Consider the following 26743-nt stretch of genomic DNA (forward strand, 5'->3'; position numbering starts at 1 on the left):
TTTTTAAATTGAGACAGGATCTTGCTATGTTGCCCAGGGTGGTCATGAACTCCTGGACTCAAGTGATCCACCCACCTTGGCCTCCCAAAGTGTTGGAATTACAGTTGTGAGCCATAGCACCCAGCCCAGTTCTTTGATTTCTTTCATCAGAGTTTTGTAGCTTTCCTCATATAGATCTTGTAAATATTTTGTTAGATTTATATGTAAGTAGTTCATTGTTATTGATATATAATATCTGCACCTATTTATGGGGTACATGAATAGTTGATTTTTTGAGCACTAATGTAAATGGCATTGTGTTTTTAATTTCAGATTCTACTTATTCATTGATGATATACAGGAAAACAATTGACTTTTGTATATTAACCTTGTATCCTGCAACCTTGTAATAATTCCTTATTAGTTCCAGGGATTTTCTTTTTTTTTTTTTTTTATTATACTTTAAGTTCTAGGGTACATGTGCATAATGTGCAGGTTTGTTCCATATGTATACTTGTGCCATGTTGGTGTGCTGCACCCATCAACTCGTCAGCACCCATCAATTCATCATTTATATCAGGTATAACTCCCAATGCAATCCCTCCCCCCTCCCCCCTCCCCATGATAGGCCCCGGTGTGTGATGTTCCCCTTCCCGAGTCCAAGTGATCTCATTGTTCAGTTCCCACCTATGAGTGAGAACATGCGGTGTTTGGTTTTCTCTTCTTGTGATAGTTTGCTAAGAATGATGGTTTCCAGCTGCATCCATGTCCCTACAAAGGACGCAAACTCATCCTTTTTGATGGCTGCATAGTATTCCATGGTGTATATGTGCCACATTTTCTTAATCCAGTCTGTCACAGATGGACATTCGGGTTGATTCCAAGTCTTTGCTATTGTGAATAGTGCCGCAATAAACATACGTGTGCATGTGTCTTTGTAGTAGAGTAATTTATAATCCTTTGGGTATATACCCAGTAGTGGGATGGCTGGGTCATATGGTACATCTAGTTCTAGATCCTTGAGGAATTGCCATACTGTTTTCCATAATGGTTGAACTAGTTTACAATCCCACCAACAGTGTAGAAGTGTTCCTATTTCTCCACATCCTCTCCAACACCTGTTGTTTCCTGACTTTTTAATGATTGCCATTCTAACTGGTGTGAGATGGTATCTCATTGTGGTTTTGATTTGCATTTCTCTGATGGCGAGTGATGATGAGCATTTTTTCATGTGTCTGTTGGCTGTATGAATGTCTTCTTTTGAGAAATGTCTGTTCATATCCTTTGCCCACTTTTTGATGGGGTTGTTTGTTTTTTTCTTGTATATTTGTTTGAGTTCTTTGTAGATTCTGGATATTAGCCCTTTGTCAGATGAGTAGATTGCAAAAATTTTCTCCCATTCTGTAGGTTGCCTGTTCACTCTGGTGGTAGTTTCTTTTGCTGTGCAGAAGCTCTTTAGTTTAATGAGATCCCATGTGTCGATTTTGGCTTTTGCTGCCGTTGCTTTTGGTGTTTTAGACATGAAGTCCTTACCCATGCCTATGTCCTGAATGGTACTACCTAGATTTTCTGGATTTTCTTTATTATTTTAGATTTTCTACATAGACGATCTTGTCATCTGTGAACAAAGACAATTTTGTTTCTTTCTTCCCAATCTGTATACATTTTTTTCTCATCTTATTGCATTAGCTAGGAGTTCCAGTATGATGTTGAAAAGGAGTGGTGAGAGGGGAGATCTTGCCTTGTTCCCCGTCTTAGTGTTAAAGCTCTTAATTTCTCACCATTAAGTGTGATGTTAGCTATAGGTTTTTTTGTAGACATTCTTTGTGGAGGAAGTTTCCCTCTGTTGTTTCTTTTTTACTTTTATTTAAGCTATTTGAAATTTATTTGATAACTAATTTGCCCCCTTCCCTGATAAGTTTGTGGTGATGCTGCTGCTGCTGCTTTTCCTTCTTCTTCTTCTTCTTTCTTCTTTTCTTCTTCTTCTTCTCTTTTCTTTCTTCCTCTTATGCTTACACTTCCTCCTCCTCCTCCTCCTCCTCCTTCTCCTTGTCCTCTTCCTCCTCCTTCTGCTCCTACTCCTCCTCCTTTTTGAGACAGGGTCTCACTCTGTCATCCAGGCTGGAGGCAGTGGCACAATCACGGTTCACTGCAGCTTCAACCTCCTGGGCTCAAGCGCTCCTCCCACCTCAGCCTCTTGAGTAACTGGGACTGCAGGTGTGCACCACCATGCCTGGCCAATTTTACTTTTTGTAGACACAGGGTTTTGCCCTATTGCCCAGGCTAGTGTCAAACTCCTGGGCTTAAGTGATCCTCCTACCTCAGCTTCCCACAGCGCTGGGAAGGTGTGATGAAGCTGGGAGCTTCATCACAGGCATGAGCCACTGCGCCCTGCCTCTAATGCTTCTTTAACACTCATTGGGTTTTAAGATCTGTTTTTGGCCAGGCGCGGTGGCTCAAGCCTGTAATCCCAGCACTTTGGGAGGCCGAGACGGGCGGATCACGAGGTCAGGAGATCGAGACCATCCTGGCTAACACGGTGAAACCCCGTCTCTACTAAAAATACAAAAAATTAGCCGGGCAAGGTGGCGGCGCCTGTAGTCCCAGCTACTCGGGAGGCTGAGGCAGGAGAATGGCGTAAACCCGGGAGGCGGAGCTTGCAGTGAGCTGAGATCCGGCCACTGCACTCCAGCCTGGGCGACAGAGCGAGACTCCGTCTCAAAAAAAAAAAAAAAAAAAAAAAGATCTGTTTCAAAATTGACTGGATAGTAATGTTGACGTATCGCAGGGAAATTCTTGCCTTTTTATTCTTTTCTTCCCCTGAGTTCTTAGTAATTGTGCCTTAATATTTTACCAAATGAACAATATAGTCATTACACCAAGTCAGTATTGCAATAAACCTAATACATTGAGAATGGTTCCTATATTTAACATAGATTTCTGGATTTTTTTCCATTAAAAATATCTTCTTTCCTACTATATTTATAACATCTGTATCAACTCTACTTTTGTCTATTCATTTTTTTCCCTATTTTTTTTTTCTTGATTGCATTTTTAGGGAAAGGACTTATTTTACTTTTCTTTAAAAAAAATCCATTACATAGTTTTGTTTACTCAATCTACTGATATCCTTGTAACTCACAAATTTCTGTAATTATCTTAATTTTGTTCTTCTTTGCTATTTTCCTAAGGTGTGTTTAATTGTTCTTTTCATAACTTTTCTGAGATGAATTTCAGTTTGCTTATTTTCACTATTTTTTATAATGACAGTATTTATCCCTGAATAGAGCTTGAACTTGGATTACATTCCTTAGTATGCTCTGGTTCTTACAACTAACCAAATAATCTGTAGTTGAATATTATTATTATCTTTTTTGAGATGGAGTTTCACTCTTGATGCCCAGGCTGGAGTGCAATGGCATGATCTTGGCTCACTGCAACCTCCACTTCCTGGGTTCAAGCGATTCTCCTGCCTCAGCCTCCCAAGTAGCTGGGATTGCAGGCATGCGCCACCTCGCCCAGTTAATTTTGTATTTTCAGTAGAGACGGGGTTTCACCATGTTGGCCAGGCTGGTCTTGAACTCCTGACCTCAAGTGATCCCCCGCCTCGACTTCCCAAAGTGCTGGGATTACAGGAGTGAGCCATTGTGCCCGGCCAGAGAAGCTAGTTATTCTGTTTCTTCATAATCTGTGCCCAATATCTTTCTTCTTTTGTTCAACACCTTTTTGTTGGATATTCACAAGAATGTACCATGACGGGTCCACTCTGGACCCCTCCAGCAATGATAACTCCCTCGTGTTATCTAGCACACACCGAACTATTTTAAATAACGTTTCCTACTGTTGTCCCAGCGACCCAGCGAGATAGGGACTATCTTTTACCCCATTTTGCACTTGGGGACACAACGGCTCAGACAACTTAACTTGTCCAAGGTCACCCAGCTAGCAGGTAGTAAAGCCAGACTTGACCCCATTCTGACTTCAAAGTTCCCATTTTTCATCTGTCACCGATTAATGGAAAGTTCACCAAGAATGCAAACAAGATATGCGTTTGGCTACAGCCTGGTGGCTGGGGCTCCAGGCCTTCAGGCTAAAGGAACAGTTGGAAGGATGAGCAGAGCAGAGCAGGAGGGGCAAGGGGGTGACCTGGGAAAAATGCCGGGGGGCTCTCTGTTTGCTCAGAATGGACTAGTTAAGTCACATACCATACCTGCCACTGGACACTTCGCTCTCTCAGAAGGTTTTCCTGTGCAAACGAGGCCTAGAACCTGGGAAATATCTCTGAAGAAACACCCTTGGCCCTCGCAGCCAGCTCCCACAAAGCCTGGCAGCACCCCCAGCCCAGCTGCATGATAAGATAAGACGTGCCCAAGAGACCTGGGGAGAGAAGCCAGACTGGTGACACTGCACTGCTCCGTCCGTGACATCTGTTCACAGTAGACACTGTCCTTCCAGGGACCTGGAGCTCAGTCAAAAGGCTTCTGGTTTTAAGACCAGCTCTGTGGAACTCCTCTAGCACTGCCCATCCAGAGGGCTTCTGCACTCAGAATTGCCCCCAACCCTCGGACCAACATAGTAGACGCGTCAGCACTCAGTCCTCGGCAGCAGGTGGTAGTAGCCATGACGAGGAGAAAGGGCCCTGCATCAGGAGAGTGCACAGCCCCAGACTGTTGTGTGTGCAGCTGGGCATGAGTGGCAGGGCTATTTCTGCCCAGCTAAGTGCTGTCAGCAAGCAGGAGGTGAGGGGAGATGCTGCCGGGAGTTGTAAGATCTAGGCCTGGCACCGGCCGCTTGAATCCTGCTGAGGACCCAACACACTGTGGTACCTAAACTGCCCTGACGGTTGGTTCACACAAACCACGTGAAGGTGAGAGGCCCTAACAACACTGAATCCAGAAACAGGAGCCAGAGAACCTAGGGACTGTCATACCGTTTTGAAAAGAGGCACCGCTCTCACTGAACTTCTTTTCTCTGCTGCCTCCCTATAACCTTGACAGTAAGTGGTGGTGTCCTGGGCTCCGATCAGCAGGAAGCATCAGCCTCAAAGGACTATGCCCTTGACAGGTTTCCGAGTGCCCCAGGCAGTGGCTGGGCAGCCTGCTGTAATCCACACCAGGCAACTGTGTCTGTGCAGATTACCAAGGTGCCCCTTTTACACAAGAGCCACATTCCTGGAAAGTTGTTCATCAACTGAGTCCTGCTGGGGCTGCAACGCAGAGGGTGCGTTTTCAGACTGCGAAGGCACAATGTTGCCACCGGCCAGAAGCCCGGGATGTCGTCCTCCACCCCTCCCTTTCCCACACCCTCAGCATCCAATCGCTCACCCAGTCCTGCCAGTTCTATTTCCTCACCCTCTCTTGGGGCGGTCCCGTTTGTATACCCACTGCCCATGCTGTGCTGCAGACCCCCAGCAGGGCTCCCCGTGCACGGCTCTCCGCTCCAGCCCATCCTTCAAGCTGCTTCCATCATGTTCCTGCTAAAATGCTGCTGCAGCACATTGCGAAGCTGAGGCAGGAGGACCACTTGTTTGAGACCAGGAGTTCGAGACCAGCCTGTGCAATATCGCAAGACACCATCTCTACAAAAAATAACAAAAATCAAAAATGAAGTGTTGCTCTAAGGATGCCACTAGCTGAGGAAAAGCTTCCTACTGCTCCCTGCCACCCTCAGGGCAAAGCCTAAGTCCCTCACCAGCCCCTGCCCGATCCGCTGCCCCACACCGCTCCACCTCTGCCTTCCACCCACACCCGAGGGCCCCTCGGGTCCTGACAGTGAGCCCCCCACCCTCTCTGAGACGGCCGCCACAGCAGCCCATCCACCTCATCCCACGGAGGAAAACTGAGCCCAGGAGACAATCCTCCCCCAAACTTACCATCTGTTCCCCATTCCAGAAGTTTCTTGAGAGCAGGCGCCATATGGATTCGTCTCTGCATGCCCAGCCTGAGACATCAGCGCCTAGGACTCAGGCGCATACCCAGCACGTGCTTGTAGAACAAAGAAGTAAACAGGGAAGGGTGGGGTTTTTTTTTGTTGTTGTTGTTTTTTTGTTTTTGCTATTTCTCGTACATTTAATTTCATCATTATTATATTTTTCCTGATTATAAAAGGATGATGTCTTAGTTGTGAAAAATTAGAGTTGGAAGGATTACAGCTCTTTTAGAATTTGTCTAGCCGGTTTCCTGGTTTTTACTGAAACCAAACTCCCATGAGAAAAAAAACCTACAATTGGGAAAACATCTAACTTAGAAAGAAAGGGAAAGTCCTTAGTGTGATATAAATTCCTCCCATGTTTGTTTCCTATGCTTATGCTAATGCATAGAAATATAAAGCAGATCCTCTGAATATTTTGCTTTGTTTTTACCAATATAGAATCATATCATGTTCTTACCAACTCGCTCCCCACTGAATACATTTTAGATATTTTCTGTATCTGTACTTGGGGATCCCTCATTCTTTTCGTTTTGTTTCATTTTGTTGATTGTTTTTTACTGATCGAACAAGAACACCTGTCTCTTTTCAAAGACATATGTCGTATTTAATTGTGTGGGTGTAGGCCAGTTTATTTAGCCCACATGCCATTGATTACAATTTGGCTCATTCTCAGTTTTTGACATTGTCAGTAATGATGCATTGAATAGCTTATCTTTTTGAGCTTTGGAGAGCATTTTCTGTGGGAGACTTATTCTGCGGGAGGCTCCTAGAAGTGGACTTACTAGGTAAGACTATTTTAAATTTTAAGAGATAATTGTCAAATTGTCCTCCACAAAAATGATTGTAACAATGTTGGTACATTTGGTAGTAATTTACATTTCTACCAAGTCTGTGAAAGTGCTCGTTTAGCCATGTCTTCACCAACACTGAGTGTTATCAGTCTCTTAAATCTTCAGCAGTCATGTAGGCTATGCATATATCTTATACACATTCGTGATGTTTCTTCAGGGGCTTGCTTGTTTGTACTCTATTTTTCTGTTGACTCACTTTTAAGGCCTCCACAGACTTCAGGAAAATCAGTCCTTTGTGCTCTGTGCAGCCGTGTTTCCCCCATTTGTCTTTGTCTCCTGATTTTTTGTGGTGTGTGGCGGTCGAGGGAATGGCTGGAGCACACGCTCTGAAGGCAGGCTACTTGGTCACCCTGGTTTTGTCTGCGACTTACTAGCTGAACGACCATAGTTCAGTTACTTAACCTCAGAGTCCCTCAGATAAGGACAGTACTTACCCTATGGGATTGTTACGAGAATGCCATGACTTCAGATGTATAAAGTGTTCTGTGCAGGGTTTGACATGAAATAAGCGCTATAAGGGGATATGCTATTATTATTTTGCATTCAACTAATTTTAATTGTATGCAGTCAAATGCATTGATCCTTTATGGCTTCCAGATTTGATGTCACGCTTATAAAGGTTTTCCTCATTCTAAGATTAGAAAGATATTCACAAAGGGAACTATTTGAAGGAGACTGCGGGGAGTCCATTTGCAACATGGCTCCTCCTCCTTTCCTTCCCTCCCTTCTCTCCCTTCCCTTCCTTCCACCATTTTGCCGTCTTGTAAATTGATTTGGCTTTTCACATCCTGGGAGTTTTTTTCAAGGGGAAACCTATCTAAGTTTACATAGTGGAAGGACGACACACGGGTCTGGGGACTGTGGTGGCTGTCGTTTCAGGTCTAAAGTGCAGGCCTGCTAGGTCATCCCCTCCCTTCATGGATAAAACAACTGCTAGTTGTCAGTAAGTGCCAGCCTCACACTACGGCTCCTACCCTGAAGGAGTTCACCGACGAGTGAGAGGACAGATAGTGACCCAGTGGGAGATGTCCTCAAGGCCCTGTGGTGGAAATAACCAGCTTAATGGAAGGAAGAGCTTCCTGGGTGGATGGCAGGAGGGGCCTGGAGGGCATTTCAAACACGGGGGATGGGGTGTTCAATCCACTCTACAAATTCTGGTGACCTGCCTATGATGTGCGGGATCCCTGGCCACCCCCACAGAGGCCCCAGGACAGGGAAGAATGTCCCAGCACTGGGCAGGGTGAGATGGAGAGTGGTCAGAGGCCAGACCACCAGCATCAGACCAAGACTAGGAAAGCCCAGCTCCCATCCCAGCTCTAGAACTTCACTGGTCAGAGAGCCTAAGAGCCCTAAGAAAGGGACTTCATTCCTCTGGGGCTCCCTTGGCATATCCTTACAATGCAGCCTCAGCTTCTGTCCTCAGGCAGCTGTGCAAATTCTGTAAGACGGCAGGTGCAGACATTCCGTCCTGCACAATAAACAGTGGACACCTAGGGGCACTTTCTGCTGCCGCATGACTGGGAGTTGCTCCTGCCATGGCGACTGTGCTGTGGGTTCAGCCTGTCTGCATTCCCCGGGGCTCCTGGACCTGCTTCCTCTGGAGGGGCAGCTTCACCCTGGATCCAGACCTCCCCGTTTGCAGCCCGTCCTGGTAAGCTGGCTCTTGCCTCCTGCTCCCCTAGTCTTTTTGTTGACCCAGGTCAGGACTCTAGACCATTACTATTGAACCCTGGCAGAGACGCTCCTCAAGAAGGGCTGAATCTCCTCCTCCCACAGGTGTTCAGTGGCAGGAAGAGAAACTGCGCTTCGGAACCCACTCTTTCCCTTTGGCCCTTGTTTCTCCCTGATGTTGGCAGGAGCCCCTCTTGGCACGGGCAGGGCTTCTACCATCTCCTCACACTAAGGGTTAAAGGCCTGCAGGGGACCGTGAGCTCTTCCACCCAAACTTCAACTCCGTCCACGACACCAGAGCCCAGTGAGTGGCGTCCCCTGTGGGCCGCGGTGATTCTCACGCGAGCAGGGCCCCGAAGGCGAAGGTCACTGCGCAGGGATCGCACACCTGGGTCCCTACCATCCAGTCAGAGGGCACAGGAGGGCACCTGGCTGCTGGGGAAGGGGCCCTGGTGGGAGCCACAGAAGCCTTTGTCCAGTTCTGTTGCCTTGGAGACGCCCCTTGTCCCGATGGTTCTGTGTCCTGACTTATAAGACGGGAAGGTTGGACATAGGGCTGAAACGCATGCCCTGTCGGCGGATGGGAGCTTGTGCACTTTGAGGTTGGATGCCTTTGAGTGGGTGTGCGCTGCCCAGGGAGGAGCAGTTCCCACCCCTTCCAACAGTGAAGGCCTTGGCCTTTGCATTTTGCGCTGCTCCCTGGCCCTGACTTTTGAGAGAAGAACCAGCAGCCTCTGGCCTTGTTGACACCATCATGTGAGGCCACCAGAGGGAAGGGCTAAGGACAGAGCCAGATCTGGCTGGGCCATCTCACCTTCGGGAGGCTGACCTTGATCCAGGATGGAAACAAGGAAGTAGTCACTGGCTTTCCCAAGGCCTGCGATCCTCTTGATAACCAGAAATCCCAAATTCTTATCTCCTGCTCTTCCAGGTAGGCTGGGCTGGCTTTCCAGGGCCTGCTTAGGAGGGCCCTGTGCTGAGACGCGTCCTGCATTTGGTCTAATGCTCTGCTTTGGCCATCTTGAAATTCTGAATCTTTTTTTTTTCCTGTTTTAGACTTCATTCCTGAGGCTCACTCTTATGGGTTTGAAGTAGGGGCCCCATATGTTCATTTTTACTGGGCCACGCAAATTATTGTGAGTTACATTAATACTCATTTGGAAACCTGTTACCAGTCTCCTCTATTAGGCAGAGCTTCGGTGATTACCAGAAGAACACTCTGAAGGAGGCTTCTTGTCTGTCTGGAGCCAGCTGAGATGGCCCTGAGATCCACAGAGCCTCCTCCACGCCCTTGGATGGAGGCGCTCCTGCTCTTCCACCCTTCGTATCTCTCACTTGGCACCCATTCCTGTCATTAATCACAAACTCCGTCTGAGCTATTCCTCTCTGAGCCATGCCCTCTGTACTCTGACTTGCCCCAAATAGACAGATGCTCAATAAATATTTGCTGATTGGCTGGAAAGCAAACAGAGCTATCATCTCAGCACAGAGTTCAGGGCATTGCACACAGTGGGTGCTTAATCGACGCTGCTGACTCATCCGCGGAGCAGGCCAGGGTGCTACACAGTGTGGCTGTGCCTGTGCTCAGTCCAGGCTTCACATCTCCCTGCAACCATTGCCTTCCTCCAACCATTGCCTACCTGATGAGCACAGAACTGACCCTGAAATCCTGGGCGACGCTGTTGAATTATGGGGCTTCCTGGTGTGGGATTGTCCCCGGCGAGCCTACTCTTTCCCTTTGGCCTTGTTTATTCCAGAAGTTGGTGTGGACCCGTCTTGGCATGGGCAGTTCTACCATCTGCTCACGCTAAGGGTTACAAGCCTGCAGCAGGGGAGCCCGGAGCCCCAGAGCCCAGGACAAACAGCACCAGAGCCCAGTGCATGGCGGGGAGAGAATCACTGGCGGCCGCGGTTCTCTCATGTGAGCAGGCTCCTGCAGATGAAGGTCGCTGCAGAGAGAGCCTCCATTTCATGGCGGTGGAAATGGGGCCTTAGCAAAAGAAAGATTTACTTTTATTTATGTGTTTATTGAGACGGACTCTCGCTCTGTCATCCAGGCTGGAGTGCGATGGTGCAATCTCAGCTCACTTCAACCTCTGCCTCCCGGTTGAAGCGATTCTCCTGCCTCAGCCTCCCAAGTAGGTGGGGCTACAGGGGCCCGCCACCACGCCTGGCTAATTGTTTTTTATTTTTAGTAGAGACAGGGTTTCACCATATTGGCCAGGCTGGTCTCGAACTCTTGACCTCGTGATCCACCCGCCTCCGCCTCCCAAAGTGCTGGGATTACAGGTGTGAGCACACCCCTGGTCTGCTTTTATTTTTAATTAAATTTTTGTTTTTCTTTTTGTTTTTGTTTTGAGAGAAGTCTTGCTCCATCCCCCAGTCTGAAGTGCAGAGGCACAATCTCGGCTCATTGCAACCTCCACCTCCCGGGTTCAAGTGATTCTCCTGCCTCAGCCTCCTGAGTAGCTGGGATTACAGGTGCCCGCCACCACACTCGGCTAATTTTTGTAGTTTTAGTAGATACGGGGTTTCACCATGTTGGCCAGGCTGGTCTCAAACTCCTCACCTCAGATGATCCACCTGCCTCGGCCTCCCAAATTGCTGGGATTACAGGCAGGTGCGACCATGCTCGGCTGATTTTTTTATTTTTAGTAGAGATGGGGTTTCACTATGTTGACCAGGCTGGTCTTGAACTCCTGACCTCAGGTGATCAGCCCACCTCAGCTTCCCATAGTGCTGGGATTGCAGGCATGAGCCACTGTGTCCAGCCAAAAAAAGTTTTTTATGGAGACAGGGTCTTGCGATGTTTCCCAGGCTGGTCTTGAACTTCTGGGCTCAAGTGATTTGCCCACCTCAGCCTCCCTAAGTGCTGGGATTAAAGGTGTGAGCCACCGCACCTGGCCAGGAAACTATTCTCTCCCCATCCCTGTAGTTCCAAAATGCCCTTGGAGAAAATTATAAGAACTATTTACATTTGCAAAGAACTGTACAGTTTGTAAACCCATCATAAACATGATTCTCAAACTCTCCTGTAAGTCAAGACAAATACTTAAGTACTAATTATATGGCTGTTGCTTTAACATTTTGGGTTTTTTTACTCCAAATGTTCATTGAAGAAAAATTAGAAAACAGATGAAGCAAAAAAAGAAAATAATATCTGATATCCTATTGCCTTGAGATGATGCTTAATATTTTAGTCCATATCCTATCAGATTGATCTAAGTATATAAATATAGATCTTTAAAAACAGGTTAATATTATCACTGTTCTGTAATCTTATGATCCCCATTTTTAGTAGGTGACTGAGAGAGGTCCCAAGCCATGCAGCTATGAAGGGGCAGTGACAGGTCTCAACTCCTTGTCCTGGCTCTAAGTGTCCACGTCCCCAAGCCAGGCTGCGACTCACACTTCGAGGTTTTACGGGAGTTGACTGCCTCCATTTCATGGCCGTGGAAATGGAGCCCCAGCAAAAAAGAAGGGTTTGCTTTGATTGGACTCGGAGTTAGAGACCCCCAAGTTGTCCTGGCATCCCACAGTTCAGCATGAGCGAGGCTGGGCCAAGCCTCCTGGCCGCCCAGGAGTCCCCACTTCTGCCAAACTGGACTTCGCCTTGCAGTGAAGTCACAGGGATGACAGGGGTCAGCTGTCGGGCGGGAGGCCCAGAGGCAGCAGATGCCAGGTGGCAGCCTTGGGCTGTGAAGGACTGACCCCGGAGAGCAACTGGATATCTGTTTGGTGGCCTTGGAGGTCTGCCACTCATTAGTATTTTTAGAAAGAGGGTGAGGGCCCAGCAGGGACCTGACACTTGCCTGGCTGCCCTGGGGCATCACCCTGTTCTGTGGAAAGGGCGCTTCTAGCCTGGATCTGGGCCAGCGCCAAGGGCAGGACTAGCCTGCCTGCCTGCCTGCATCCATCCATTCAGTCACTCCTGAGCACACGCTCCCAGCCGAATTCTGTGTTAGGCACTGGACGAAAGGTTTCCCCAGGGCCCTGGCCTAAGAGCTGTGGGAGGAGTTTGAGCTGTGGCCTCAGACAGACTCGGGTTCAAATCTTGCCTCTGATCTCCTAGCCATGTGACCTTGGGTAAGTTCTGTCCCCTCTGGAGCCTGTTTCCCCTCACAGGGCCTCTGCAAGAAGTGAAGAGGGATGCACGGGGAGCCTGGCAGCGCATGGGGTCAGTGCAGGGAGCCAGGGAGAGGCTGTGGATTGGAAGCCCTCTGGGGCTGGGCTGTTTGCGAGTTCAGCATGTACGGAGAATCTGGCTCTCAGGACACCTTGGGGCTGAGTCAGACAACGCCTGGGATTTGCTGAGGGTTTTGCTGAGTTTGGCAGCAGCTCACCTATTTCACCAGATACTAGCTTCTCACCATGAGAAGGAGCGGGGTGTCTCCTCTTTTTATAGACAAGTGAGCTGGGGAGCCCCGAAGCTGCGTGAGTTGGGCGGCCTGCAGCACAATCGGATCCCTGCACCCGCCTGCCGGCCCTCCCCCACTCACCTTCTCCCCAGACCAGACCCTGGCCCACTTCACAGAGCTGCTGCTCAGGTGCAGGTGTGGGCGCTGGGAGGATGTGTGAGTGGCCACCTTCGAATCATGAGAGAGAATAGGAGAGCCACGGTGTGAGGACCCAGGCTGGACCTGCTTTGCTGGCAGCGAAAAGGCTTGAGTCCTGGGACCAGGGCAATCCAGACAGGCTGGTTCCAGGCCCAGACCTCCTTGGATTGGCTGAAGCTGGCAGGGGCAGCTGATTCAGGCTGGTCCACCGATCAGGAGGGGCTTTGATCCCCGGGCTCTGCTCAAGGACTTCACTGTTGTGATCTCCTTGGCCCCCTGAGCTCCCTCCGGACAATGCATCAGTAACCCTGCCTTGTCTGTCTCATCTATGGGTCTATGGCCAGGACCCAGGAGACTGCTGAGCTCAGGGACAATAGATATACACACCTGCACACAGACACATGTACACACACAGATACAGACACACAGACACATACACAAGACACACACACACATTCACACAGACATATGCACAGACACGGACACACACACAAACACATGAATACACACAGGCACATGCACACACACACAGACACATACAGACACACAGACACATGCACACACATGCTCATGCACACACAGACACATGGACACAGACATCCACACAGACACACACATGCATACACACACAAACATACACACAAACACACACACACACATACACACATTCACACAGACATACGCACAGAGACACACACACATGAATACACACAGGCACATGCACACACACACATGCACACACACAGACGCTCACGCACACACAGACACAGACACATAGGCACATACTCATTCACACAGACACACACACACAGACACAGAAACCACACTGTGGCTGCACTGGTGTATGGAGGGGGTCAGCAGTGCAGTCGAGGTGTTTGTGTTCTACAGCCATTGATGGGCAGCCCCAGAAGGCACCACAGGAGAGGTTCGCGGAGTTCAGCTCGCCCTGGTCCTGCCTTTGAAGTCTCTTCTGAATGAATACAGTGAATGACAAATGGATCCTTTCTTTTTTTTTTTTTTTTTTTTTTGAAGAGAGGGTCTCACTCTGTCACGCAGGCTGGAGTGCAGTGGCGTGATCTTGTCTCCCTGCAACCTTTGTCTCCCAGGTTCAAGTGATTCACCTCAGCCTCTGGAGTAGCTGGAATTACAGGCGCCCACCACCACATCTGGCTAATTTTTGTATTTTTAGTAGAGACGGGGTTTCACCATTTTGCCCAGGCTCGTCTCAAACTCCTGACCTCAAGTGATCCGCTTGCCTCGGCCTCCCAAAGTGCTGGGATTACAGGTGTGAGCCACTGTGCATGCTGACAAGTGCATCATTAATTCACTCCTTCATTCACTCAGCACTCCAGGCTAGGTGCCCCCTTTTTCCCATGCAGCTTTTCCCATTGGGGCGGGATGGATGCACTCTCTTTATCTCCTGGCTTCCCCCTTTATACACTTATTCTCTGCTAAGCTTTGTCATTTTAGGGTATTAGGAGAATAGGATGTAAACTGAAATGAGAGATTTATTTTGCCAAGGTTGAAGGTGAACTCAGAAAAAAGAAACACCGTAAGATCTGTGACCTGTGCTTTTTCCAATGAGGATTCTGGGAATTTCAATATTTAAAGGGAAAGAGCAAAGCAAGAGGGGAAGATGTTTTAAAAGGAGGGTGGGTAGGCTGCAAGGCTACGGTTACCTTCCTGTGAGGCTCGGCTAGTGCTCCATGAATCTGCATTTTACGTGTGAAAAAGAGGGAGTGGGGGCGGCTCAGTTATGTATTTGTCCTGGGCTCAGTGAATCCGCATTTTATGTAAGGTAAAGTAAGCCTGTGAAATGACTGCTGTTTGGGAACACAGGGAAGGCAGTTTTGTCTTTTGGTTTTGGTTTTTTTTGTGTGACTCCATGTCTAAGCTTCACTTTCTCTTTGGCAGAGTGAATTTGGGGGTCCCAAGATTCTAGTTTTCTTTCACAAGGGCTTTGGGAAGGCAGAGATCTTTGTTGTCTCCTAGGTGCCTAGCTCAAGCTAGGAGCTGGAAACAGGTTTGCGGAACTGAACTCAACAGGAATCTTGGCAGGCTGTCTGTGGGGCTGGGTGGGGTGGGAAATTCACCACCTTCCCTTTTTCCCATCTCACTGTCAGATCTGAGCTACTTCATGAGGTCTCACCTGGACGATAGCCAGGGACGGTAGGCTCAGCTCTCATTGCTTCTTATTCTAACTGCCTTAAATCCCGAGGAAATAACTCTCACCTTTTGGAAATGAATAATCTGGTGAGGACGTACAAAACTCATAGACACCCTTATGTGGAATGTTGATATTTTGCTTCATGATAATTGTTCTGAAAGTCCTTTCCACTTACCTGTGTTTAGGTTTCCTGTCTGGAATTAGGCTCCACCACAAAATCTAAGGTTCCGTAAAAACAAGAGAGGCTCTAAGTGCTTCTGAGTGAGGACATGAAAAGCATCTGTGAAGAAAAGCGCTAGACCCTAACAGATCTGTGAGGAGCGGCAGCCGGCAGCACCGGGCTGGGGAGACAGGAGCTGCTGGGGCTTCTGGCTGCTGGTTCGAAAGATGGTTTTGATCCATTCACTCCTCTCTGGAATGATCTAGATATGCTATCTGTAAATATTTTAGACTGGTCCCCATCGTTGAGGGACTTACACAGCCTATGCTTCCAGGGCTGTAGCAGTTAAGGACACTGGTCCCTATCGTTGAGGGACTTACACAGCCTATGCTTCCAGGGCTGTAGCAGTTAAGGACACAGAATCCAGAGCCTGCCTGGGTTCAAAGTCCAGCTCTAATACTTAAAAAATGGATGATCTCGGCCAGGTGCAGTGGTTCCTGCCTGTAATCCCAACACTTTGAGGGTGCAAGATGAGAGGATCCCTTGAGGCCAGGAGTTCAAAACCAGCCTGGGCAACATAGTGAGACCACATTTCTACAAAAAATGTTGTAAAAATGTAGTGTAGTGGTGTACACTTGTAGTCCCAGCTACCCAGGAGGCTATGGCAAGAGGATCCCTTGAGCCCAGGAGTTTGAGGCTACAGAGAGCCATGATTGCACCACTGCACTCCAGCCTAGGTGACAGAGGGAGACCCTGTCTTAAAAAAAAATAAATAAAAATAGGCCAGGCACGGTGGCTCATGCCTGTAATCCCAGCACTTTGGGAGGCCAAGGTGGGCAGATCACGAGGTTAGGAGATCACGACCATCCTGGCTAACATGGTAAACCCTGTCTCTACTAAAAATACAAAAAATTAGCCAGGCGTGGTGGCGGGCGCCTGTAGTCCCAGCTACTCGGTAGGCTGAGGCAGGAGAATGGCATGAACCCAGGAGGCAGAACTTGCAGTGAGCTGAGATCTCGCTACTGCACTCCAGCCTGGGCGGCAGAGCGAGACTCTGTCTCAAAATAAATAAATAAATAATAAATAAATAAATATATAATAAAAATAAAAGGGTGATCTCAGGGCCTGGTGCAGTGGCTCACTCCTGTAATCCCAACAGTTTGGGAGGCTAAGGTGGGGGAATCACTTGAACTCAGGAGTTCGAGACTAGCCTGGCCAACATGGTGAGACCCCATCTCTACAAAAATTTTAAAATTTTTCATTTCTAGTAAATTTTCAGGTGATGTTGCTGCTGCTACTTCAGGGACCACATGTGGAGAACCACTGGTATATAGGAGAAAAAAACGCAGGCTTAGGATTTAGACAGTGGGGCCATCCCTTAATATCTGGTGACTTTGGGCATTTGATCTCTTTGAGCCTCAGTTTCTTCACTTGTAGAATGGAACTACATCCCAGCTACTTGGGAGGCTGAGGGAGGAGAATCGCTTGAACCCAGGAGATGGAGGTTGCAGTGAGCCAAGCTCATGCCACTGCACTCTAGTCTGGGCAACACAGCGAGACTCTGTCTCAAAAAAATATGTATATACATGGGAGTACAGTTGCTTCTCAACTTATGATAGAGCTAGATTCTGATAAACCCATAGTTGAAAATATCATAAGTCAAAATGCATTTAACACACTTAGCCTACTGAACTTCATAGTTTAGCTCAGCTTAACTTCAGTATGCTCAGCCCACTTACACCAGCCTACTGCTGGGCCAGATCCTCTAACACAAAGCCTCCTTTATAACAAAGTACCGAATATCTTCTGTAATTTATTGAATAATGTACTGAAAGTGAAAAAGAGAGTGGTTGTGTGGATACTAGAAGTACAGTTTGTAAAGTTTATCGCTTATGATGGTGAAAAACCGGAGTCCATCCGTATTCATACCTGCTTTGTGGAGTCATGCCTGGCATACAGCATTATTGTTATTTAATTACCACTGTTTACATTTTAGCAATTTTGTTAGTCCTTGAGGGATGAGCAGGACTGAAGTCAGCAGAGACTGGCTGGGGGCGCTTGGGGAATGCCGAAGTGGGCGTAGAGCAAAGAGCAAAAGGCCAGACGGGTCTGGAAGGCCCAGGACAAGGCGCTGATTGGGAAAGTGCTCTTGCTTAGGGTGGATATTGAGAGGCAGCAGATCGATTCTTTGGAAATGTCTGTGTGGTGGGTAAATCCATGATTAACTTTGAACCCGGAGAAGACAGTCTTTTCTGAAAGCCACTGACAAAGTGACCTCTTGCAGGGGAGGTGGAAACTGCTCCCTAAGAAAGAGCAAGGAGGCCGGCGGGGGTGGCTCACGCCTGCAGTGCTGGCACTTTGGGAGGCTGAAGCAGGAGGATCGCTGGAGCCCCTGGGGTTGAGGCTGTGGTGAGCTCTGACTGGGCCACACACTGTAGCCTGGGCAACAGAGCAAGACCCTGTCTCCAAAAAACAGTAACAACTAAAATAAAAAAGCAAGCAGGCCCCTCTGAGCTCCCGTTTCAACGCACCTGCTTTCCTGTTCTTCCCTACACGCCCTGCTTCTGTTTGCAAGCTATGGCCCCCTTTTGTTGGAGGGAAACCCGTGCACCTCCATATCACAAAGGGGTCAAAGCCCGGGGAACGCCCGCGCTGGCGGACGCTGTTTCCTGGCGCCCCCTGGTGGGCAACGGCAGCGCCGCAGGCCTTCCGGGACGCCGCTCCCCACGTGGCCTCTGGGCGCTGCAGCCTAGGCCTCAGTGTGCAGCTCCGGGCAAGGGCTGGAACTCGCAGTGAGACTGTGCCCAGGGCTCGGAGGAGGTTTCTGGACCAGTTACCTGTTATTGCTGGAATAACACGCAAAAGACACCCCACCCCGACGTGGATTAAGACTGTTGATTTTTAAGGGAGAGATCACCGCTCTTGGCAAGAGGAAGGCTGCAGTCAGGGAGCCTGCATGCGGCCTGCCCCAGACAGACGGCCTCAGGGGTCTGAGCTTTTACAGCTTTTGGCCTGAAGACCAGCTGCAGCTTCCAGCCCCAGTCATTCATTCCCTGAGGCTCCCTCAGGACTGCTGAGCAAAGGCAGGATCTAGGGAAAAAAGAGCTCTGTCTGCCGTGGGGGCGTTTATTTTAAGAGCAAAGATTCACTTCGCAAATTTCTCTCCCCCACCCAGAAGCCATTGTGCATGAAGCCCCACCCTTAAAAAACCTGACTTTTGCCTTTTTTGAAAAAGCTCTCTCATAAAAATTCAATGCAATCATCATTCATTGTGCACCTATTGTGAACAAGGTGCTGAGCTAGGCCCCATGGGGACTCAGGCCTGTGGAGATGGGGTCCATGTGCTAAAGTGGGCAGCAGAAGGAGCCGTCTCAAGAGGTCTCAACAATGCCAAGGCCAGCACAGGGCAGGGAGCAAGCGACCTTCTTTCAAACAGGGCCTTGGTGGAGTGCACTTGGGGACAGGTTCTAGAAAGGAGGGAAGGCTTTCCCCAGGGGGAGCATGGCGAAGAAAGAAAGGCCTTTAGTCCCGGAGCAGAGCAGGAGCAGCTGGGAAGGGTGGGGTGTGTTCAGGGAACAGTGAGTAATCTGGTGTGGCCCCGCACGTCTGAGCATCACAGAGTCTGGCACAGGGTTCGCTCTCCAGGGGTGGGAGGAGGAGCTGGGGACCAGGCTAGAGAGGTGGGTGGGGGCCCCAGGAGAGAGGACTACACTTGAGTAACAATGACCCTGGAGACCCAATGCAGGCGGGCTTGTGTGAGCATTTCTCTTCCTGCTGGCGGCTCCAAGGTGAGAGCCAGCAGGAGTGAGGAGAGAGGCTGCCTAATGGGTACAGGAGGCACGTCAAACACAGTGGAAGTTGTTAGGACCATAAATGGTGACTACTTCGAAATTGGGGCTGGGACGGGCCCTGAGTCACAACACAGTATTTAAAATGCCTCTAGGCCCACACGTGGGAGTATAATCCTGTGTGGAATAGATTTCCCTCTCGTCTCATATTTGTTTAATACTTCACAGTTTTCAAAGCACATTCACCCACATTATCCTATTGATCTTTCTAGCAGCCCTTTGTGCTAGACAGGGCAGATATTATTCCCACTTCAGAGAAGGACCAGCTAGGGTCTGGGTGAGATGAAGTCATAAATTCGGTTTTGTTTTAACAAGTTTATTTTAACCACTGGCCTTTTGCAGGGTATGCCTTGGTTTGTTTTGTGTTGCTGTAACAGAATAACTGAGACTGGGTAATTTATAAACAATAGAAGTTTATTTGGCTCATGGCTCTGGAGACTGGGAAGTCTAAGAGTATTGCACTGGTATCTGGTGAGGGCCTTCATGCCACATCCTTCCCTGGTAGAAGGTGGCAGGGCCAGAGAGCTCGCAAGCACAAGAGAGAGGAAGGAAGCCAAGATCATCTTTTATTTATTATTATTATCATCATTATTTTTTATCAGGAACCCACTCCTGAGATGACTTGACCCGCCGCCATGATAATGGCATTAATGCATAAATGAGGGCATAGCCCTCATGACCTGACTGCCTCTTAACATTATTACAGCAGGGATTAAGTTTCCAACCCACAAACTTCAGGGGGCACATTCAGGCCATAGCAGAGTGTGTATTTGCTTTTGTTACCAATTTATTGATTTATTTATTTTTGAGATGGAGTCTCGCTCTGTCACCCAGCCTGGAGTACAGTGGCACAATATCAGCTCACTACAACTTCCCCCTACACCTGGCCTATTTATTTATTTTAGAGACAGAGTTTTGCTCTTGTTACCCAGGCTGGAGTACAGTGGCACCATCTCGACTCACTGCAACCTCGGCCTTCCCAGGTTCAAGGGATTCTCCTGCCTCAGCCTCCCAAGTAGCTGGGATTATAAGCATGCACCCAGCTGATTTTGTATTTTTAGTCGAGACGGGGTTTCATCATGTTGGCCAGGCTGGTCTCGAACTCCTGACCTCAGGTGATCTGCCTGCCTCAGCCTCCCAAACTGCTGGGATTACAGGCGTGAGCCACCTTGCCCGGCCACAAATTTATTTTTTAAGATAGTTCATTCACACGGTTCAAAACTCAAAAGGTACAGATAAAATTCCCTCTCTCAACCCTATTCTTCCAGTCACCCAGGTCCCTTCTTACCAGTTTGAACCCAAGCCTTTTGCCTTTGGGTCTAGTGCCCCTTTTGCAGCAGCAGACAGCTCCACTGCAGATTCAGGAAAGCCTCGGGCAAGTTTCACTTAGGTAGAGGTTATGCCTCCTCTTAGTAAGTGTGCATGTGTACCCTATGGGACTAGTCTTCTTTCATCTTAGGCTGTATATGTTTTTGTTTTTTATCTGTTTTTTTTCTTTGAGACGGTGTCTTGCAGTGTTGCCCAGGCTGGAGTACAGTGGCGCAATCTTGTCCCACTGCAACCTCCACCTCTGAGGTTCAAGCAATTCTCCTGTCTCAGCCTCCTAAATAGCTGGGAGTCTAGGCATGGGCCACCACACCCAGCCAGGCTGCATGTGTTTATCTTTAGATCTTAAACTCCTTGGAGTAGGAAGTATGTCTTCTACTTCTCGGGGGCAGTAGAGTAAGGGTGAAAATTACAGGCTCTGGGCCTGGCGTGGTGGCTCATGCCTATAATCCCAGTACGTTGGGAGGCCGAAGCAGGTGAATCACCTGAGGTCAGGAGTTCGAGGCCAGCCTGGGCAATATGGTGAAACCCTGTCTCTACTAAAAATACAAAAATTAGCCAGGCGTGGTGGTGCACACCTGTAATCCCAGCTACTCAGGAGGCTGAGGCAGGAGAATTGCTTGAACCCAGGAGGGGGAGGTTGCAGTGAGCCAAGATTGTGCCATTGTGCTCCAGCCTGGGCAACAAGAGTGAAACTCTGTCTCAAAAATAAATAAATTAATTAATTTAATTAAATAAATAAAAATTACAGGCTCCGGCCCATAGAGGATTGGAATTAAAAACTGTGTTGTGTGATCGTGGGCAAGTTACTTAGTCTCTCTGAGCCTCTATTTTCTCAACTGTGATGACGATACCCTCACCTACTTTGCAGAACTGTTGTGAGGACTACATAAGGTGACTCATGTTCTGTGTTTAACCCTGTTCCAGGCACAGGGTATGTCATCTGTAGGTGGGAACCACCATTGTTCCCATGCACTGAGAGCCCACTATGTGTGTGCACAGCGGGACAGGCCCAGGCACCCTTCCCAGCTGAATTCTGACAAGGGACTGACACCGAATTAAAAGCTCACTTAAGCCCCTTCCTTTGAACACATCAGTCTTCCCAGGCTGGGACCCACCTTTCCCTTTGTGAGAAATCAGCTTTCCAAAAGCCTAGGTCGCCACTGTCTCCTTCTCCAGGGAGGCCTTCCCTGCCCGGCTTTCCCGGGCAGTCGGTCATTTAGAGGCCACCAGAAGGGCCACTGGCCCCTGTTCCTCTGGGCCTGTCTAGTGTGTAGCCCTGAGTGTGAGCTGGCACACAGGACGCTCCCACGCGGGTCTTCTCAGGGCTGGCAGGAATGACTCGAGAGGGTCACCCATGCCCTGCAGCTGCCTCTCAGCGATGTCCTCGGCCCCCGGGATTCTCCACTCGGAGCCGGCTTTCCCATCCCTAGACCACTCCGTGCTAGGAAGGACCCAAGGAAGCCTGTGTTCCAGTCCCTTCAGTCTCACAGATAAGAAAAGGAGTCCAGTGTTCCGGGCCCCGCCTTGTTCACTCATTAAAGCAGAGCTGGAATGTGGTCAAGGTGCCTTTGGTGACACCCTCCAGGCTGCTACAACTCCCCCTCACTAGCCTACACCTTCCCTTGGGACACACGCTGCCTGCCACAGGCCCCAGGGCCTAAACACACTGATGTGTGGGCTCCATGGCTTTTTGGTAGGGCAGTTACTTACCACTCTGGGGGTTACCCAACCTCCATGGCCCTCTGGGAGAACAGCCCTGTAATCTTGTTTCCAAGAAAGAGCAGAATGATCTGTTGGAGCTTATGGTCTCCACTGACCATACTGTCGATAAACAACGTAAAAACATGTTTACTTTTCTGTCAAAAAAGACATTCCTTTCCTATCCAACCTAAGTTCTGTAAATAAACAAAAATATAGGCCAACAAGGATTAAGGGATAAAGGGCTGTCTGGGAGAACAATGAAGCAATCCTTGACTTCAAGGGATGGAATTGCACCAGCCTTAGGAGCTGGGACTTGGCAAGAGGCCTAGGTGACAGGGAAGTCTGAGCTGGAACGAGAGAGGAGGGTGTGGAAGAGGGAGGAAAATGACTGTGCTGGGCAGGCCCAGGAATGGGGCAAACTGGCAACCGCTGGGTCTGTGGTGTCCCCCACCCCCCTGCCTCATCCCATGCCAATCACCAAACCCATGCCCTCTTGTTGCCCAGGGGCCCAGAGGCGTCCAGATCAAACTCTGGATCTACTCCCACCTTCCCTGCACTCGCCGTGCTCCAGCTTCCTGCCGCCCCAAATGCCCCGTCTGTCGTCTGGGTGTCATCGGTTGGGCAGATTTTGATGGGCAGCCTTTCCCACAGGCAACCGCGCCTGGAACAGGGACTCTGGGAGCCCAAAACAATGAGTCTTGGGTCAGCGTCCTGCTTCCCTTGAGTGGCAGGGGAGGGGTGAGCAGGGTGGGGCAGAATGAGACCAGAGCCAGCCTCATTGAGAGGGGGATCTCAGGCTGGGAAAATGGGAACCGTTTGGATTCTGTCCGTCCTTCTGTCTGTCCGTGGCCTCTGCCCTCCACAGACAGGATTTTCCTCCAGTTTTATAGATGTGGAAACTGACCACCAAAGTGCCAGGCCCAGAGGCAGAGTTGGGCCCGGAATCCTAGCCCACCGGTCCCCTGCTCCTCGAGGATCAACACGAAAGGAGCCAGGAGTGGGCAGAGCCCTGTGTGCTTGTGGCGGGTGGAGGCCACCAGCCCACCCGGGCCAGCTCTGCAGGGAGGGCGCAGAGGCCAGGGCCAGGGCCAGGGGAGGGCGGCAAGCGAGAGCCAGCTGGGAAGAGTCCGGTGAAACACGAATGACTCATGCGGGTGGCTCTGCTCCTCAGTCCAGCCCACATTCCCGGGTCTCTGTTCCCGACCCGCCTGGGCCTGGCCTTAAAGGGCCAGCTCCTCTGAGCAGGAGCGGGGGCCACCCAGCTGCGCTCCCCACGCCTCTGTCACCCTGGTCCCTGTGGAGTTGCTCCCAGTCCCTGGCTGTGGGCGAAAGGATGGCCCCCTGCAGGATTTAGGGCTTTATCTGATCCGCTCCTCCCACTATAAGGGAGGGCCCTCAGGTCATTTCATCCATCCCTCTGCCTCTGAGCAGGGCTGCACGTAAACTGGCCCGCAAGGATTAGAGAAACCAGTTCCCTGCTTTTAAAGACGTTGCAATGAAACGACCCCTTTCCAGGCACCCAGGTCCAGGGCCTCTGCCGGCCCTTCCATGCGCCGGCCCCGGGCTGCAGGTGGCGCCGGAGGCCCCGCCCTTCTCGTCTCCCCACCCCACGTGGCTCCACTTCAGCTCTGGTTGATTCTTGAACTCTGGCTTGACACACGTGTTTGGTGCGTTTTAGTTCGGCTCATTCGGACTTGCGGGCGAGGCTCCTGTCCCGGGCCTCGGAGGGCTCCAGGTTTCACACTCCCTCGTCCTGCGCGTGGGTTCCCCGGGCTGGAGACACCGGTCCCGTCGCTTCCCCGGACCCTGCGCGCCACCGTGTGGACACTCGGAGAACTGGCACCTGCGGGGCAGAGACCCCGCCCAGCACCCGCAGTTCAAGGCAGTCCTGAGTCGGCCTCAGAGAGAGGAAAGGGTGAGGCGCACCCCCTGAACACACTGCGAGCCTCACATTCTCTGTGAGACAATGGCTTTTAGATTAATTTAACAACAAAAGCCAACCAGCTCTGTTAAACCTTACAAATAGCAATACTTTCCAGAGAGGTTTGGGAAGACCTGTGTCGCCCAAGTACTCACCCCTTCCACCCACTGCCGCCTCTTCCCCCACTAACTGGTCAATGCTCAGCACCTCCCACCAGAGGTTTGGGTTTAAGGTTTTGTTCACTGTTAACAAACAAATTTGGGGGGAAGGGGGTCTGTCTTCCTCTAAGCTAGACCAGGAAGGAGGAGAAAGGGCAAAGCTTGCTGCTACTGGACAAACTGGAGGATGGGCAAGAGGAGGGGTGGCACAGTCATGGGGCAGGGAGGCCATGGGGCACAGTTGAGCCTGGGCAGAGGCACTTTGAATTTGGGGGCAGGGGGTGAGACTCTCTTGCCTAATGAGTGCTCTTGGGGACCGAGGACAAACCTTCACCAAACGGGCTATGGCCACAGGTTGCCGCCTTGGTGCTGACAGTGACCATGGGCCTTTGTGGAGTGTTGGCCCTGGGATCCCTGGCCCTAACCAACCAGGCCAGCTGGCCCTAGACAAGCCGGCCTTGCTTGAACTGGATTTCCAAAGGCCCTGAATGCTGTGTGTGGCCTCCCAAGTCCTCGAAGCTCCTCACTCGCCCTCTATCCCTACCTCCTCCAACCTCACTGGCTGCCCCCAGCACCAGCCAAATCAAACACAAAGGAAGACAGTGGAGAGATAGTGAGCACTCCATTCCTTTCGTGCCTACGGACGTTTTCCTTATTTCTGTGGGCCCCGGACCGCAGCCTGATTTTGGTGGCCGTCAAAAGGAGCTTGCCAGGGCCTGTTGGGAGCAGCCTGTGGCCCAGTGCTTACCCAGGATCCCAGGAAGGGGCAGCAACTATGCCTTGTTCGGCATTGGGGTCCTCCCTCACAGCCCCAAGCACCGCCTGGCATGTACACTCAACCTATTGAATGAATGCTACCCACTGGTCTCCATTCTAGTCTCCCAGGGGAAGTGTTTAAATTGCTCCACTGGCCAAAGTGCACACTCCTGATTACCGTCGGCGAGTCCTGCCCCGACCAGAAGTTGAGGACACTTGGAATCTTGATACTGAACAACCCAGGTGCAGGGAACTGCCCCGTGTAGGAAGCTAGCAGCCTGGAGTGTGGTCAAAGTGAAAGAGCCACTCCTGTGTGCTTGATCCTCCAGTGACTGGTCCACAGAGTCAGAGAGGAGCAGCCTGTAGGGCACAGGCTGCCAGGGGGGATTCCATCAGAGCAGGTGCTGTTAGCACCCGTGACCACCCTGTGTCTCTTGAATGTGTCTGTGCGTGCACACCCTCCTGGCAAACAGAGCAAAGGGCCAGGAGCTCGGAAAGGAAGCGAGAAGAGCAGTGTGGAGACATTAGGCTGAGTTTTGAAGGCAAACTTTAGGAGAAGGACTGGGGAAGAGAGGCCCCCTTCTGTTGGCCTAGGAGAGGACTGGTCCAATCTGTAGCCAGGCATGTGGATTAGAGCTGGGTCTCCAAAGACGAGTGCCCAAGACCATATTGTAGGATAAGAAAATTAAACTTCTATTTATATTGAATGTTGTGTAATCCTCTCAAATGTTTCTACTTTTTACTATATATAAGTGCCATAAAAAGATGTATAATTGATAATGGAAGAATGTACATGTATTGAGGATGCATGGCCAAAACAGTTTTTAATGCTGAGATGACACTATCAAGAAAGTCTGGAGACCACTGCATTTCAGAGTTTTGTTTTGAGACAAAGCTGTCGCCCAGGCTGGAGTGCAACGGCGCAATCTCCACTCACTGCAACCTCCACCTCCTGGTTCAAGTGATTCTCCTGCCTCAGCATCCTGAGTAGCTGGGATTACAGGCATGTGCCACCACACCCAGCTAATTTTTTTGTATTTTTAGTAGAGATGGGATTTTGCCATGTTGGCCAGGCTAGTCTCAAATTCCTGACCTCAAGTCATCCACCTGCCTTGGCCTCTCAAAGTGCTGGAATTACGGGCATGAGCCATCGCACCCGGCCTCATTGCAGGGTATCCTCATAGAATCCAAAGGTTCTGAGAGACAGGCTAAATCAGTTAGCCTGTATGTAAATCAACTGTCCTCTGTGTAATGAGGTACAGGGAAGTGAAGCGACTTACTGGGGTTGCACGAAGTACAAGGAACATTCCAGACCCTCTGAGACCTGCCCATCCAATCATCCACGCATCCATCCATCCATCCATCCACCCACCAATCTCTCCATCCATCCCTTAATCCATGACGCTTTATACTTCGAAACAAAATCAAATGTAAATTATGCTTCAATAAATCCTAGCCAAAAAAATTAAAAACAAATGAAGAGTGTTTAACTAGTATGCATCACTGTGCATATATCGGCATGCATCCATCTATCCATTCATCTGTGCCCACTCAGCAGGTATCTGTCCTGTCATGGTGATCTGCTGGGTCATCTTCCCTACCTCCAGGCTGTAGCATCTTTCAAAGTCCTCCATTCCTTCCTTTCTCACCTTGCTCCACTTCAGTTCCTTTTCACTCTAATCCTAAATCAAGACTGTAACTTTTAAATGACTCTC

General features: G+C 49.8%; 1 protein-coding gene, 1 long non-coding RNA gene and 1 other non-coding gene across 3 annotated transcripts in view; all 3 read left to right on the forward strand.

The window, feature by feature from the left end:
• The window catches only part of NINJ2 (ninjurin 2), a 94959-nt gene that overhangs the window by 65015 nt on the left and 3201 nt on the right, over positions 1-26743 (forward strand).
• Positions 6120-6179, forward strand: LOC117091206. The gene has a single exon (XR_004440314.1). It is a non-coding gene; the product is annotated as a U7 small nuclear RNA (small nuclear RNA).
• On the forward strand, positions 9032-9894 carry LOC117090731. The gene is made up of 2 exons (XR_004440117.1): positions 9032-9363; positions 9489-9894. It is a non-coding gene; the product is annotated as an uncharacterized LOC117090731 (long non-coding RNA).

The sequence above is a fragment of the Trachypithecus francoisi genome, unplaced genomic scaffold (assembly GCF_009764315.1).
Source record: "Trachypithecus francoisi isolate TF-2019V2 unplaced genomic scaffold, Tfra_2.0 Lachesis_group11, whole genome shotgun sequence".
In the NCBI taxonomy this organism is placed as follows: domain Eukaryota; kingdom Metazoa; phylum Chordata; class Mammalia; order Primates; family Cercopithecidae; genus Trachypithecus; species Trachypithecus francoisi.